The sequence below is a fragment of the Lissotriton helveticus genome, chromosome 5_1, assembly GCF_964261635.1.
Source record: "Lissotriton helveticus chromosome 5_1, aLisHel1.1, whole genome shotgun sequence".
Lineage (NCBI taxonomy): Eukaryota > Metazoa > Chordata > Amphibia > Caudata > Salamandridae > Lissotriton > Lissotriton helveticus.
The window spans coordinates 31,601,508-31,619,738 of record NC_136065.1 but is presented as its reverse complement, the minus strand read 5'-3'; the positions used below and the strand labels follow the sequence as shown (position 1 = coordinate 31,619,738).

General features: G+C 45.2%; 1 long non-coding RNA gene across 1 annotated transcript; it reads left to right on the top strand.

The window, feature by feature from the left end:
* Nucleotides 1–13,754: 13,754 nt before the first annotated feature.
* Nucleotides 13,755–15,509, top strand: LOC144752915 (uncharacterized). The gene is made up of 6 exons (XR_013594139.1): nt 13,755–13,787; nt 13,895–13,981; nt 14,072–14,137; nt 14,251–14,337; nt 14,523–14,620; nt 15,213–15,509. It is a non-coding gene; the product is annotated as an uncharacterized LOC144752915 (long non-coding RNA).
* Nucleotides 15,510–18,231: the final 2,722 nt, after the last annotated feature.

Sequence of the window (18,231 nt, the reverse complement as noted above, 5' to 3'; positions counted from 1 at the left end):
ATTTTAAAAAGTTCGCCATCATTTTTGCCTCGTGAGGGGTTTTCGGTGTCTGGAGATAAGCAAGTGCAGGATATGTGTATCTGAGTCCACTTAGTCGGAGAAGGGGCAAAATCCATTTTTTCCTTACTGGGCTATAGTATTTGCAGAACAAAATGACATGGACCGTTGATTGTTTAGAGACTCCGTCGCAAGGACAACATGTCATGTTCCGTGACCAGTTGTTCAATTCGGGGAATGAAACTATGCGAAAGAAAAGGTCGAACCGTAATCTTGTCAATAGGAATTTTTCATAGTTTGAAAGAAAAAACCTCAGATAGGGCTGCATCAATTTCTCTGGCTGTAATATGCAGATTCTTTCATTTTGTATTTTGACAATCTCGGCTTGATTGCGAAGCTCTCTTAAATGGCCCATGCAGAGCTCTTTAAGTTGTTTCTTTGAGATGTCTTCTATTGAGGGTGGTTCGAGGAAATATTGCTCTCGATCTAGATCTTGGAAAAATTTATGGATATAGTTAAGCCATGGTATTTTTTCCCAGTGTGCTAGGCCAAGGCATTCGGTGATAAGGGAACGTGTTATGTGGCTTGCAGGGTTACACCATATCCGGTGCCATAGTATGAGTGGCTGGCATCGTATGGTGTCTGTTATATATTCCATGCCCAGCTCCCGATGTATAGATAGAGTCGGGGAGCTTTGAGGAAGGGCTAGGATATATTTAATAAAAGCGTTCTCCGTTACCTGAAGGTGATCAATGTGGCTATGACCCCAAATGCCTGCTCCGTACGTGGCCACACTATGGCATTTTGCATAATAGATCGTCAGCAGTTCCGCTGGTGCGGGTTTACCAAGTTTCCTGGAAAAAGCACTTAGTGCTGATACTGCTCGACGGAAGTTGAGGTTCCTGGCTTCGATTGCTTTGTGCCAGGCCATTTTCTCATCCACAAGTATACCCAGATATGGGTATACCGAAGTTTTATCCAGTCTGTTATTGTTGATAAATATGGATTTAAATGCTCCCCGTTTTGGACCAATGGTCATTGTGAAGGTTTTTTTGGTATTCACTTTTAGGCCCAAAGAGTCCATGTAAGCCACGTATTTGCTCAGCTGTCGTTGGAGTTGGTTGGGTGTCCGAGCCAGGATGACCGAGTCATCGGCGTACAAAAGAATGGGTATCGGGCGGTGTGCAATCTGTGGAAGGTCCTGGCTCCCTTCCAACATAGCCTGTTCAATCCCGTTGGTGTATAGATTGAACAGGAAGGGAGCCAGTACACACCCTTGCCGTACTCCTTGTGATATTTTGAAAGGGCGTGATAGTTCGCCACCAGTGCCATAACGAACTCGGCCCACCGCATTGGTGTATAGTTCCCTAAGGAAGGCTAGTATCGGTGGATCCACTCCAAGGCCTGCCATGGTCTGCCACAACTTTGCATGCTGAACACAGTCGAAGGCCGCGCTCAGGTCTACGTAGACCAAGTAGATGTTACCTCCCTTCGCGCGTGTGTATTTCCCGGCCAAGAGGGTTAAGTTTAGGGCCTGTTCCACCGTCCCCAACCCCTTCTGGAAGCCATATTGCAGGTCTGTGATGATGCTGTTTTCCTGGGCCCAAGATTGTAGTCGGTCCAGGAGTAGTCGACCTGCAATCTTGCCCGTGGAATCCAGAAGGGAAATTGGTCGGTAGCACGCAGGGTCGTTGCGGTCCCCTTTCTTAAATATTGGCAAAAGGGTAGATGTTGACCATGATGGAAGGAGTCCAATTTCGGTAACTGCGGACATTACCCTGGTTATTATTAATGACCAATAGTCGCTTTTATGTAAAAACAAATCCATAGGTACCCCATCTGGGCCCGGGGCCTTACCGGTTTTTGAGGCTTTTATGGCTTTACTTATCTCAGTAACTGTAAAACGTAGGTTAATGGGATAGACGTTGTTTGTTACTTGTTCCTGGCATTCTGATTGTGGCGAGTCCGTTATTGAGCCAAAGATTTTTTTAAAGTGACTGACCCAGTCGTTCTCAGTTATTGCCACATCTAAGTGGTGAGGATCAGTGAGGTTATCCAGGAAAGGTGATCTTACTGTCTGCCAGAAGGAAATGCTATCTTTTTTTAATGCGCTCTCGTGTAATTGGCGCCATAGGTCTTGCTTTATCTGTCGCCTACGCGTATTCCGAGCGTTGTTGTACTGTTTCCGCCGGAGTGAGATGAGTTGGACATCTTTGGGTTTTTGGCGAAGAGCTGCTTTGAGAGATGTAAGGGCCTTTCGGCAATTGGAATCAAACCATCTCGTCGTTGGGGGGTTTTAATTTGTTTGATGTGTTTTTGTGTAGCTCTTCCCTTATTGCTCCTTGGATGTTATTAAAAGAGGTAATAATTGATTCAGGAGATGCTTCTGCGGACAGGCAGTCCGTTAGCCATATCTGCGTTTTTGCGAGTATCTTTTGGGTAGTCTCTTCTGGATCGATCTTTGACCACTTAATGGTGTAACCGTTCTTCTTCTTTATGACTAATGATTGTTGGTCAAGAGAAGAGGCTTTTACTGAATATGAACCCACTTTTCCCATGAGGAGTTCCACACTCAGGGGATAGTGGTCACTAATTGGACTGGATCCTACTTTGTAGTTTTTTAGCGAGCCTTTACAGGTGTTTGATGTTAAGATAAAATCAATGGTTGTCATACAGCCTCGCCCGTGGAAGGTGGGTAGAAATTCTTGTTCCGGGTCGACTAGTTTATTAACAAAGTCTAGGTCCAACGTGAAGAGAATTTCATTGAGCTTACTTCCGCCAGGGGTATGAGCAAAGTGGGGAATGGGTGTTTCAAATTCGTTCTGTAGTCCACAGATCCCACTTTCGTAGTTTGAACATAGTGTTTGATTAAAGTCACCTCCCCATATGAGGTTAAACATTATGTTGGGATTTGCGCTTTGAAATGATATTATAAATTCCATCATTCCGTCTAAGTGAGAGCAGCGTTCTAATGTGCCTGCATTGTTATAATAGTTTATAAGTATGAATGAATTTTCCGTTTCTTTCGCTTCTGCCACCAGTTGAGTAATTTGAATGATTTGGAAGAAAAGTGTTTCCTTTAATAATTTCACTGTGAGTGGGACAGTGTTAGAGACGTAAATTATAAGACCGCCTTTTGGTCTTCCCATGGCGCTAGGCGTTGCTTTAGTAAAGAAGGTCTTGTAGCCTACTAGATGAAGAGGGGTAATACGCCAGGTCTCTTGAAGGCATAAGATTTGATAAGACCTTGCGGTGTTCAGCCATATGGGGCATGTTATTTTTGCGGTTAGGCCCGCAATATTCCAGTAGGCTATATCTACGCTCATGAGATCTTTGTCGTTCACATTGATGGCTGTTATTGAATTGTTAGTATTGACTTCCCTGGCTATAACTAACTCGGTGTTTGATCTTTGACTGATATCAGCTTCTGCTGTGGGAATACCAATCCAAGGGTCAATTGGATGGAAAAATGGAGTCTCAGTTATAGGGGTCATCTCTGTTTGTACTATGTGTTGTTTGTCTGGCAGGGAATATTGTATGGTGTCAGCTTTATGGTGACTAAGTCTGTCCCAAAATGGTCAGTCGACCGTTTCGAGACAATCGAAACGGTTTTGAGTAGGGAAGCCCTGCCATCCTTCATATGGTTGGTATGGCCTATCTTGATGGTAAGAAATTTGGCGTTCTGCATACCTTTCTCTAGGTCCACCCCTAACTGGATAATCATACGGGTATTCCACCTGGTTCCACGGTTCTTGGTACCATGGATCCTGATTTCGAGGATCTTTGGGTTGGTGGTGCCATACCCACGGAGGGGGGTTGCGATGTTGCTTCACTGGGGGGTAGAAGTAGGAAAGATGACGGGCATCTATTCCCCCTTTCTTGTCAAGTTGAGGCCAAGCGCAAATGTAATCTACAGTAGCAGGGTCTCTACAGGTCACGATGATACAATCACCGCGTATTGTTTTTTTCGTTTTGCCTACCCAGGCTACCCTTCGGGCTGCGGTGATCCCTCCCGAGAGATGAGATTCGAGGGGTCTGTTAATGCTAAGCCACTGCATGGTTTTATTTTTAAGTGACCATGCAGTTTCCGATATATCGTCTGCTAACTCGGGTACTCCTGTTAGTACTATTGTATGTGGAGTGGCTTCCGGGGGCAGGTGGGCAGGACGTCTAGCTGTAAAGGATTTTTTTGGTGTGTTTTTGGGTATATTTTGGGGAGGCAGGGGCTTTGATGTGTGGGCTTCAGATTTCTCTGGGCAAGTTCTGCTAGAGTCTATAATTGCTGCTGGGCATGGAGTGCTTGCTATGGTTGTGTCTGTTGGCACTGTTTGCTGTGCTGTTTTATTAGGTGGTATCTCCTTCTGAGGGTGGGAAGTATTCACGTTGGGTGCAGGTATTGTGGCAGATTGCTTTGAGTTCTTTTGCGCTAATGATGCTTGGTTTGAGTGGAGAACTTTTGTCTGCATCTGTAGTTGATTTTGCTTTTTTGGTGGGTGTGAGATGTTACGCTGCCCTTTTATGTCTATCCGGGTATTTGAATCTAAAAGAGTGGCCGAAATTACTGTTAGCTGGGCTTCAAGGTTTCTGATACTTAACTGAATTGGTTTTAAATATTGATACAGTAAGTCTTTAGTTGTGGTAAGTACTTGTGAAGTGATACTGCAGGTCTTACATTGATTAGGGAAGTTATCACTTAAAATTGCCTTGTGTGGGAGGGTTGTTTCAGGGATATATAAAATGCTATTAAGTGTTGAAGAGTTTGAATGGGACGTTGGATGGTCTTGACAGACTAAGCTGTGTGTATCTCCACTGTTTGTAAATCGGGTTTTCGGTACAGCTCCTTCTCTCTCACCTAGCTGGGGCAGGTTGTCGATGGTTTCGGACTCTCCCTGGGTTTGACAGCCAGCTAAGTCGGGAGTTGCTTCCAGGTCGTCCGATGTTATGGAAAGATCCGTCTCAGAATGCGTAACCGATAGGTCAACTACTGATGGTACGGTATTTAGATCTGGAACTATTAGAGTCGCTGGAAGGGATACATTCTGGGTGTTAAGATTGATTGGGGAGGCTGCATTAGCTATGGCACCTAGTGAGGATCGCTTAGCGTTTGCACTCATAAGGTCCAAGGATACTCTCTTCTCCATGAGAGCTATGCTTTGATTTATAGTCTCGTTTACCCGCGTTATGAAAAGGTCGATGGGGCCTGTCACCTGTGCTACCTCCTGAGCGTGTTTGGATTTTGGTTTTGAGGTACTTCTTGTTTTCGCTGGCATATTGGCTTAACTCCTGTGTCGTTAATAAAAGAGGGGTGGCCCGGACCGGACTCTATCGGGCAACAACGGGCCCGCCCTTGGCCCGGGCTTCGCCCCGTGCTCCGACCCGCGCGCGTCCCGCGATGCGCGTTTGTGTTCTGAGTTAAAAGGATATCCGATGAGAGGGGGCGGGGCACTGGGAGGGGGCGCGGCTCGCACGGGAAGAGGCAACAGCTGATGTAGCTGAAGGCTGAGCCTCGCAGTCCCGGAGCCGCGCCTCGCGCCTCCTCTGCGGCCATGCAGATGTTATTCCTCCTCTCCTTCAAGGGCTGGAACGATGGTCAAGCAACAAGCTACTCCTGTAGCGACGTGGAAAACAGAGTGACTGACAGGAAACCTCACTGCGAGCGGCTCCCGCGTAGCGGGGGCCGCGAGAGGTTAAGGGCAGTCTGGTGGGGGCGGGCACTGGGAGGGGGCGCGGCTCGCACGGGAAGAGGCAACAGCTGATGTAGCTGAAGGCTGAGCCTCGCAGTCCCGGAGCCGCGCCTCGCGCCTCCTCTGCGGCCACGCAGATGTTATTCCTCCTCTCCTTCAAGGTCTGGAACGATGGTCAAGCAACAAGCTACTCCTGTAGCGACGTGGAAAACAGAGTGACTGACAGGAAACCTCACTGCGAGCGGCACCCGCGTAGCGGGGGCCGCGAGAGGTTAAGGGCAGTCTGGTGGGGGCGGGCACTGGGAGGGGGCGCGGCTCGCACGGGAAGAGGCAACAGCTGATGTAGCTGAAGGCTGAGCCTCGCAGTCCCGGAGCCGCGCCTCGCGCCTCCTCTGCGGCCACGCAGATGTTATTCCTCCTCTCCTTCAAGGGCTGGAACGATGGTCAAGCAACAAGCTACTCCTGTAGCGATGTGTAAAACAGAGTGACTGACAGGAAACCTCACTGCGAGCGGCGAGAGGGAGGGGATTTTAATTCTGTGGCAGACACTACATTAGACAGATCTCACCCACCATTAAGAGCATCACCAGTGCATAGGCTAGCGAAGCACAGGCTAGAATGGCAGGAGAGATGGGAACTGATAGACGCTTGGAGGCCACTGCACCCTACCGTGAGAGATTATTCATATCACTCTAGTCTACACGATCTTCACGTCCGGCTGGATGTGTTTCTGTGCTCCTCGCTCGTAATTTCTACTGTGGCAAACGCGGAGTACTTGACCCGCACGTTATCTGACCACAATCCCCTATTGCTGACACTAAACTGGATGACCGAGATCTCGCGAGTCCCGACCTGGCAACTGCGACCAGATACTCTAGACGACTTGCTGTTCAGGGAAGCACTAGGCGAGAGACTCACTCGATATTTTGAGGAAAATAGTGGCACCACGACCTCCAGGGCGATGGAGTGGGATGCCTTCAAGGTTATCATCCGAGGTAATTGTATAGGGGCATATGCGGGAGCCCGTAAGACACTCTTGGACGACTTTGATAGGGCTGAGAGAGAGCTGCGGAAAGTCGAGTTGGAGCGCCCTAATCACCCTGAGCTCCAGGAAGCAGTTAGCAAGGCCAAGGAGGCAGTGGCGGTGGAAATGGAACGGTTACGAAGCTTTGATCATAAGGTCTACCTGACGAGGGCACACGCTGAGGGAGACAAGGCGGGAACGATGCTTGCCTGGCTGGCTTACCCAACTAGGCGCAGCCATCCGATCCTGGCCATTGAGGAAGACGGAGGAAACACCTACAATACCCAAGCAGAGATTTTGGACAGGTTCCGAGCATATTATGCAAGGCTATACGAGAGCGGATACAGATGGCCAAGAGTCTGAGATTGACACCTTTTTGGAGGGACTGCAATTGCCGCGGCTAGAACAAGAACAGTCAGACGATCTGGGTAGGGCCATTACACTGGGGGAAATAGGGAGTGCAGTGAAGCAGATGGCTCGAAACAAAACACCGGGACTGGATGGCTTGCCCGTAGAGTTTTACAGTAGATACCTGGTGTTCCTAGCTCCGCAACAACAAGCGGTATACAACGAAGCTAAGTCGAGAGGGAGGCTGCCTCAGTCCATGTGCGAAGCTCTAATGATCCCGTTGCTGAAGCCGGGGAGGGAGAGTAGTAAACTCTCCTCCCATCGTCCGCTGACCATGTTGACGACAGACTATAAAATCCTGAGCAAAATACTGGCCAATAGACTGTTGGGCCATATGACGGAGCTGATCCACAGGGACCAATCAGGATTCATTCCCGCGCGGAACACCACCAACAATATACGCCGACTGATACGGCTACTTGGAGACCCGATGTCAGAGACGAGCATGCCTTTGGTATTATCAATTGACATCGAGAAGGCGTTTGATTGCTTGGAGTGGGAATATCTTTATAGGGTAATGGAGCGTTTCGGCCTGGGAGATAATTATATCGGTTGGACCAAAGTGTTGTACACGGCGGCGAAGGCACGGGTCCGGATAGGCTCCCTGATTTCGAGCCAATATCACGTGGGCCGTGGAACTAGGCAGGGGGGCTCGCTGTCTCCTCTGCTGTTTGCATTGGCGATGGAGCCTTTTGCGGCGGAAGCACGGACGGGGCGTTATTACAAGGGCTTAGTTTACAGGGGGATACCGCAGGCTTTCTCACTGTATGCGGATGACCTTTTGCTATTTTTGGAAAACGCGGATGAGGAACTGGAGGGAGCAAAAAGACTTCTCGAACTTTTTGGAAAGCTATCAGGCTTAAAGGTTAACTGGGCCAAATCCTGTTTATTTCCGCTACGACGGGGGGAGGAGCGACCTGCTAATCTCCAGATACTCAAATGGGAGCCTAGTTGTTTATAATACCTGGGAGTACATGTATACCATTCGGCGGCAGATATGTTAGAGGGCAATGTGGGCCGTTGTATCAGTGCATTGAAGGGAAGCATGACCTTCTGGGCCACTCTTCCGCTCTCGGTGACAGGCCGTATCTCCTTACTGAAAATGATAGCACTACCGCGTCTCCTTTACTACTTCCGCACATTGCCGGTGTGGATACCGAGCTCTATTTTTCGACAGCTGAGATCAATGCTGATATCCTTTCTATGGGGAACAGGCAGACGCAGAATAGCGTTCGACACGTTGCTTTGACCCAAAGATGAGGGGGGCATGGCAGTGCCAGATTTTGAGTACTACTACCTGGCGGCTCAGTTGCAGATCTTCACACAGGAGGTAGCGAGGGTGTATCGAGGCCCGTAACTAGAAAGAGACGGGGGCACTCCCCGGCATGTGCTTGCTTACATCACCCTGCAGCAGAGGCTCCTCATCGGAGACCTCTCCCTGGAGGAGCAGACATTTCGACTATGTTGGAATCGAGCGCGGCGGAGAGCAGGGGTACGCCGGATGTACGCACCGGAGATACCGTTGGGAATGGTGACAGCACTCCCCCACGGTGGCGACTGGTCGCGACTACAGGGGTGGGAAGATGCGGGGCTACAAATGCTAGGTGATCTATACGAGGACGGGGTATTACTCCCATACCAGACCCTGCAGGAACGCTTCGATGTGCCGAGAGGAGACTATCTGATGCATGCTGCTGTGACTAGAGCCATGCAGGCGCACTGGGGGGATGGGTTGCAGGAACCCGCTACATCCATGGCCTGCCAGTACACGATGATGGCAGCTGGCACCTATAAGGCAGTGACCTGCCTTTACTCTCGAATGCTACGAGAAACGTTAAAACCACTAATAACACTGAAGGCCAAGTGGGGAAGAGGTGTGGTGCCGCGGCCAGGGCGACTGACTCCGGAATCTGGGGATCGCGGTTCGATCCCCGGCACCGGCGGCAGATTAGCCCAGCACCATGTGACTCTGGGCAATAGCTTGCTTAATCTTCCCGACGGCCCCCAGCGCCTAGAGACCCTAACGGTTGATTGTGCGCTTTACAAATGTGGATATTATTTTTTTTTTTTAGATTCCTGACACTACTTGGGCGCAACTACTAAAGCGAGCAAGGAAGAGCACGAGAAATGCACGATTTCAATTGATACATTTCTATATCCTCCTCTTTTACTCTGTTTATATTTACCAAATGAATTGCAAGAAACACAGTAAACAATGATAAACAAGTGCAAGACGCTGGACAGTTTTTCAATCTGGATTGCTTGGGTTATTGGAGAACCTATAAGTCCTATATATCCCAAAAAGAGAAGGATAATGACGATTCAATCTTACATTATTTGGAAAAATTACAAAAATTCCAGTTGAAACATTAACACAAATGGCTATTTTTTAAATAATTTAGTGAAATATTTACTATTGTCAAATATACATTCGCGGATTTAGAAATTTGCACACATTAATGACTTAAAATGTTTGTCTAGTTTTCAGAAATGTATAGTTTACTGGAATCGAATTTTGTTATCAAACCAATTACTACCAAAACATGGAAGGAGGTTGAAATAAAAAAAACAGAAACATAATACTATGTCACAGTGAAAAATAAAAATTTGAAAGAAATATTTGTTTTACTGTCAAAAATCAAGTTGCACAAGAACTGTGAGATGATGGTAATTTAATCACCACAAATACTGATGCAGTTTACAAGAATAAACAAGACGCCACTGAAGCAATTTAGAGCAAATATTTGTAGAAAAAGGAATTTTTATAAAAGTATTTTTAAATATTTATGGGTATTTTGAAGGGGAAAACAATACCACTGGGTACCTTTAAAATCATCCGTGTGTTGGGAATAAGGGCAGAAAGTTTACATTAAAACATAGGTGGACAAAAACTTACAATGGCCAAAATACAAACTACCACAAATAAACAAAATAAGGATGAGAAAAGGGGGTGGAAATAGTGGGGGGCAGGGGGATAGCCCTAGCAGAAAAAGGGGTTAAATACAACTGCTACAATATTTACATAGTGCTTCCCAATAGACTTATAAAGTGCTTTAAAAAAAATCAATTAATCAAATTAATGGCACTCCAATTTATTACATTAGCGCAGTTAATTAAAACTAGTGCAATAACATGCAATCATAGCGCTGTTACACTGTTAAAAAGCATATACAGAGGAAAAAAACAATATTTTAATTCATAAACATATTAGTAACAAGGCAGTATTGTAGTTACTTTTGTAATCTTGAGACTGGTAAACAAACCCAAAATAAAATAATTTAATACAGAGACGCTATGGAAAAGTGCAAATAAAGTTGGTGATGAGTTCATTTGGGTGGTGGGCTGATAGGGTGCGGACAAGAGAGGTTAAAAGCAGACTGTCAAGGAATCTCACATATTTAACAGAACAAGCAAGCACTTGAATACATGGGGAAGTAAAAAAGTAAAAAATTAAAACAGAGACCATATGCCTCACAAGATGGACTGAAGCACCTTTTTAAATATAATGGCTTCTGGAGAAAATGTAAGGGAGCGTTAAAGTAAAAAAAACAGAAGATGCTACCATGATTAAGACATCCAGTTGCACATTTTTAAAGCGCCTCCTTAGTTGTTGGAGCGCATAGGTTTAAGGCAGTCGGCACAAACCTAGAAGTACTCGATTAAAGAACAAAAACCATATTGATTATAATTTGCTGGATTCATCTTTCGCATTGTTATAAGTAAAGTAATATGGATCAATATTTAGAAATATATTTGCAGGTATAAATATATTAATCGTTTATATAAAATATTGTGGCATTATTACAACAAAAAATACTTCTTTTGTAAAAATAAAAAAATTATTTAGAAACAAAAAACTTGGTGACATTTTTTTTCCCTTTACTGTATCCATATGCTTATATACGAAAATAGATTAACAATTAATGATTAAAACTGTAAATATTTGCAAAGTTTACACAGGCCAGAAGAGTTTCTGTCAGTCGAGGCCGAGCTCCTCGCTCGGTCAAACCTTGACGTGCCCTCCATGGCGGAGCGCATCGATCCGGCGGGATCCACTCGGGACAGAGACGCCGAGCACGGCTGCTGGTTTAACGCAGAATTAGGAAGACTCGGGGAGGAGTGGGGGATGATGGACGCGGCCCCGGCTCGCCCTACTCGCATGAATTACAGCAGCAAGCTCACGAGCTCCGGTCGGTCGGCCGCCACCCGAGGTCATCCGGACGCCCTGAGCAAATCCGGGGATTCTACAGTGCACCCTCGCAACTGCACAAGGTAGTGCTGTACCACGCAGACTTAGAAATCCCGGATGAGAGGCTGAAATCGGCAAAGTTCGGGGAGCCGATCACAGCCGCGAGGTGAGCAAAGATGGCGGCACCCAGGGTGGAGCAACACGGCTGGGATGATGGCCGGGACGGAGCCGGGACAGATCAAAGCGGTGGGTGTCCCCGCTTCCTTTGCCAACCGCAAGCCCTGAAATAAGCCCAGAGAACCCCCCCCCAGCAATCACACCGGAGGGGCAGAGCGGGTGCTGGTGCGGGCTGCACTGCGATCCCGCGCGGCAAGCGCTTCGGAGACAGAGCACCATGAACAGCCAGCGGCAGGAGAGGCAGTGCCCCCCCCCCCCCCCACGGATGCGCTCGTGGACAGTGAGCACATCAGAGACGGGTGCAGAGGTGACGGCTCCTACCGTGCTCAGTATGGAGGCAACATTAAAGGGGGTCACCATGCAGCCCCTGCCGAGAAAGGTGAGCCCTGGCTGCGCTGTAGAGAGCGCTGTAGAAAAATGCCATTCTACCCCGGTGATCACCAGGCCCGTCTGATGTTACAAAACAAGGGAAGAAAGGTGCCGAAAAACAAGAGTGAGCACGGGGTCGTCCCCCTTGTTTAACTTTCTTTTTCTGACTTTGTTGCCTCCCGTTCTGCGATCAGCTGCCTTGGCGCCTGAGGTCTTCCTTCCCTGATCCCTGGTCTCCAAATCGAAATCCTCAGCCCCAGCTCCTCATGGACGATGAGGCTGTGACTTTGCTGCGGACTGCCTTTCTACCTCCGGACTTCCTGGCTATGGCAGCCCTCTTCCTGGACTTTCGGACTTGGACCTTTGCACTCCCCGCCATTTTCCTTTCTTTTCATGACTCGCTTCTTCTGCTACCTCTCTCCTCCGCCATTTTAGCGTTCTCTGACTTCTCCCCTCTCTGCCCTAGAGACCTTTCTATTGTCTATCCTGTTGCCTCTGACACACTCCTCGCTGTCTTAATCGTTACTAACTGCTTCCCTCTCTCGTTTGTCTCACTTTCCTGCACTTCACTGTCCCTCCCCTGGTGCTGTGACTGCATCCCCCCTCCGACTGCATTCCCCCTCCAACCACACTTAATGAAACTCTGCTTTTCTGTATATAGAGATAACTCTAATCACTAGTATATGCAGTAGACCGTTGTGCTCTCTACCTTTCCTATGTGACTCTTAGAGTATATCCAGTCATATCCCTTCCCTATATATATAGAGATAACTCTAATCACTAGTATATGCAGTAGACCTTTGTACTCTCTACCATTCCTACGTGACTCTTAGAGTATATCCATTCGTATCCCTTCCCTATGTATTTAGAGATAATTCTAATCACTAGTATATGCAGTAGTCCACTGTGCTCTCTACCATTCCTATGTGACTCTTAGAGTATATCCATGTGTATCCCTTCCCTATGTATATAGAGATAACTATCCACTACTATGTGCAGTAGACCTTTGTACTCTCTACCATTCCTATGTGACTCTTAGAGTATATCCATGTGTATCCCTTCCCTATGTATATAGAAATAACTCTAATCACTAGTATATGCAGTAAACCTTTGTACTCTCTACCATTCCTATGTGACTCTTAGAGTATATCCATGTGTATCCCTTCCCTATGTATATAGAAATAACTCTAATCACTAGTATATGCAGTAAACCTTTGTACTCTCTACCATTCCTATGTGACTCTTAGAGTATATCCATTCGTATCCCTTCCCTATGTATATAGAGATAACTCTAATCACTAGTATATGCAGAAGACATTTGTGCTATTTAACATTCCTATGTGACTCTTAGAGTATATCCATTTGTATCTCCTCCTTGTGTGTCTTTACATCTTGTATATTTGCAATTTTTTTATGTTTGTATCCTTTATGTAACGCATGTAATACTAAGTCCTTATGTTTTTCAACTGGTTCTTATGTAAAGCGCTCTGACACCCTCGGGTAAAGTTCGCGCTATATAAAATACCATAAATAAAATAAAATAAATAAATAAATAAGGCACTCGTACAAATAGCAGCAGCGCTTTACGGGAGGCATAGACAAAAGCCTGGCAACAAATAAACCAGGTTTTAACTGAATTAATAAGCCCCGTAGGAGGAGCGCAAATACAGCAAAGCACATTATAGCAAGGGAAGATCAAACCGACGGGGAAGCTTCAGCTAGTTAGCTCCGTGCTGTATTTCTAATCTCCCCTCTGACGTAGGGGGAGATCAAACCGATGGGGAAGATCAGCTAGGTAGCTCCGTGCTGTATTTCTAATCTCCCCTCTGACGTAGGGGGAAGATCAAACCGATGGGGAAGATCAGCTAGTTAGAACACCGGCTTTGGCAGCATTCTTTCCAGAACCCGCCGAAGCAGCGTGATTTATCCGCATGAGGAGGTAAGATTCCATCTGCCCGTATTGCTCGCAGCAGTCCGTCGAGTTTCTTTTCTTTGCTCCTTAATTACGGACATTATACGAACTATTTCTATTTTCCATTCTACCAGGCCCTGTTCCCCTCCATATCGTGGTGGTTGAATATTTCGCAACATTTGTGTACCGCTTGAAGGTACGACGGACCGTAGTAGCAACAGGTACGCATATCTGTCAGCTCTGCTCAATTTAGTATCACGGCTGACAATTCAATTATATTTCTTACGAAGGGCGCTTACCTTTCCATTTAGGTTCCTCAAGCACATACAGCCTCCAGGTTTTAAAATAAGAAAAACACTCTTCTCTACCTACATTCGGTGAGAACAAGCTCCTGCTTCTTGAGATGGGTCCATACAGGTTTAACAATTACAACTAGTTAGATTATATAAACAAACCTGCTTAACAACGTGATGGCTCTTTTTCTACTCAGACCGAACTTGACCCATAACGCCAGGAACCAAAGGCCATTGTATCTCCTTTTACCAGTGATTCATCATATAAACCCAATCCAGATCAGGTATGTCTATATTTAACCTATCCAAGTTATCCTTTAGACATGCCATTAGTTATAACTAGCAACAGTGAAGGCCCCTTTAAGTTCTACAAAAATTGTTTCTTTACAAATAATGGGTGATCTCAATTAACTTGCATAACCAAATCTCATAGAACAACCACCTTAAAACAATTTCATTGTTTTCGCAGACGCATTGAGTAAACGTCTTTTAAATACATCCATACTAGATGTGACCGAGATTTAGTCCCTACTTATATCGAATATATTAAAAGACCAACTGGAATAGGTAAGAACATACTCTACTAGTCCATTTCTCAGTAGTGAATATCAATGTGGATAGGATGTCCTCTTAGTCCACCGGCAACCTTCTTTAGATTCAATAAATTCTGTAATATAACAGGTCTAACATCCGATAAGAGTGGTAGAGTGGTAATTCTACCACTAGACACTGTCCTACAATCCCAAAATATGTAACCATTCTGATAACAGAGTAGGATTGTATCATATCAGTATATTAAGAACAGATTAGGACTCCTGGCACATATAGTTCTCAGTATCCAAGTCTATAAGGACCATAACAATTGGACACAGTATTAGTGACATTCTGTCCAAGCAGATCTATTATCTCCTTCCGTGTAACACCCATGAAACAGGTAGCGTAAGGAAAACGGTGACATTTAAATGATTTGGTTTGTTACAATTAGATGTAGTGATAGTGATCTGTTGTCTTTTTAGACACACTATTCCCTCCCGAAGGAACCCGCTTGAAATGAAAGGGAGTAATGTGCAATTGAAATGTTATGTATGAATAATAACATGAATACTGTAAAAGCTTCTTGAAATGAATGTATGAATAATTGTATGCATATCTATTGTAGGGTATCTGCTCAGACCCCTAAACACGAGACATCCAACAGTAGTCTTGATAAAGGTGGACCCTATCCTCGCCTAGAACCACCGAAACGCGTAGACGCTCATCTTTTGTACAATTCATGCCCTTTCCTCCCATGTTGATATAGTATTTGCTTATGATGAAACATGGGTGTAATTAGAAAACAGCTTTGAATGTACTTTTTGTATTTAACAATTTTTATGTTTTACAACTTGTGTCTGTCTATTGTATTGTGCTGGTCACAATAGATTGTGTTTAAATTGAATTTTAATTTTAACTATGCCTAGAGATTTTTTGTGATGTATAGGTAAATATGAATTGTTTTTATTATTTACTTCTATAATAAATTTTGCTGTATTTTATCTTTGAGATTGTATTAGTTTTGACTATATGTTTTAACTTGAGGTTATGTTTTAGTTTTTTCTGTATACATCCCAAGGGAATCAATTCACTTTTGGGTAGAATACCCCATTTCCCTTGATCTTTCCAAGGGGTTCCTCTCTTTCTTTAGAAACATGTTTTTCTACAACCATTCGTAAGGCGTGGAAGTCCTACATTAAAGATACCACACGCTTCTTACAACACCTTCCAGATTGAGACTGTGTAACGGACACACAACGGTTGCGCTGTACAATTCACATTACCTCGCTCTACACCTCCTTTCCCTTACAAGAAGGCATTGAAGCATGCTTATGGGCTCCCCTACAACCTTCCTTACATACAAACAAAGTCTTTTTATTAGAAATCCTACAGTTTTGTCTCCAGCATAGTTACTTCACTTGGAATGACAAATTGTATCTCCAGTTAGTGGAACTTCAATGGGATTTGCAGGGGCACCTTCATATGCAAATACCTCTATGCCCAAATTTGAACAAGACCTCATTTCTTCTGACCCGGATTGGAATTCAAACTTGGTGTTTTATTCTCGTTTTTATAGAAAAAAAAATCTTGATATGGAACAACATTCAACCACAACTGGGGCCAAAATTGCCGATTTAAACACAAAGAATGAGAGGATACAATTCACTTACAACATTAGCAACAGCAGTTTGGCGTTCTTGGACGTATGCGTAAGAAAATCAAGCAAGGGATTGACAACCACAGTACACAAGAAAGAGACGGACTGGAACAATCTATTACTGATTCAAAGCTTTCACCCAGCAAATCTCATTCATAACCTACCTTACTCACAGATGTAAAGGATATCCTCAACGCCAGCAGCATTTACTACAGCTCTTGAAGAACAAATAACCCATTTAAAGGGGGAACCCACAGAGCATCGTAGACAAAGCAGTAAAAACATTGTCACCAATCAACAGGCAAGAATTGTAAATAACTAAATCTAAAGAACCTCAGAACCGCATAGTCCACTAAATCGACAGTAATCAAAAAGATAATCAATAAACGCTGGGAACTCTTACAAAAAGAACCAGACTTCAAAAACTTGTTTGAGAAAAAACTTTATTAGCATACACAAGAAGCATAAACATTACAAGAATTACTGACTAGTTCAACTTGGGAACTGGTACTAAAAAGAGCCACAACTGCATACATTGCAATAATTTGGTAGTTGGTAATACAGTTTCACATCCCGTACAATAATTACATGTTTGTGCTTAAGGCCATCCAAAAACCCATACCCACCCTAAACCCTAACATTACCATTGCCACCCAAAACCCCACACCCACCTCAAACCCTAAGACTACCACGGCAACTCAAAAACCCATACCCACCCTAAACCCTAAAAATACCCTTGTCACCCAAAAACTCATACCCACCCTAAATCCTAAAAATACCCTTTCAAATGAACTATGGGATTCAATTGTAGAATCGATATGGAGGTTTATTCATGGGGAACAGGAAACAGGTAAGAAAATGCGTCCTACCCACTACGAGCAAGTAACAGCAACTGAAAATCTCAAAACCCTAGAATACAGAATCCAATGACACGCAGGCCATTCTGAACATGACAACATAGGTAAAATCATTACACATCTTCCCCCTTTCAAAAAAAACAAGCATTTACAATGCAATGGCCTCGCATTATTAAAGGTAGAGCTATTGGCATTGCTCATGACCTTTTTTTTTTTTTTAAATCATAAATAAATGGCATTGTCATTTACATTGCCAATAGCTTAATTGTTAAATAAATGGCATTGTCATTTACAATGCCAATAGCTTAATCGCTTGCAAATGCATGACCTATTGCATTTACACCCACACAGAGCCACCCACACAGTCATTCACAGAGCCACCTACACAGAGCCACTCACACATAGAGCCACCTACAAAAAAAGCTATCCACACAGAGCCACACACACACACACACACACACACACACACAGAGCCACACACACACACACACACACACAGAGCCACACACACACACAGCCACACACACACAGAGCCACACACACACAGAGCCACGCACACAGACAGAGCCACGCATAAACACACAGAGCCACGCACACACACACAGACAGAGCCACGCACACACACAGACAGAGCCACGCACACACAAAGACAGAGCCATGCACACACCTAGACAGAGCCACGCACACACACAGACAGGGCCACGAATAACTGAGCCAGTCTAGCTTTTCCCATTCAATTCAGTCAGTTGTAGGACTCCTTTAGCTGTGCATGCTACAAGTATCAGAATGCAAAGCCTGGTTATCGCTGACAAGGGTCTAGCAAACTTGGGAACTCAGTTGGGTCCCCGACTGACATAGAAAGCAGCGGGGGACCCTTCAAGCATCTACGACAAGTAGCCGTACGTGAGATGCCCTTCTGTCCTGACGGAATCCAGCTGCCCGTCCTCCCAAAGCTGGGGCCCGGTTAGGAACGCTGGCTAGCCTCAGTCATCCTTCCCGCCCTACTTCCATCGTTATGCGACGGACAAACATCCGCACTGCCATATTCCAGCCTTAAATGGAAGGATCCCTCGCTGGCGACGTGGATTTCCTGTTCCCTTGGAACGCAGATCACACAATGGATCAGTGAA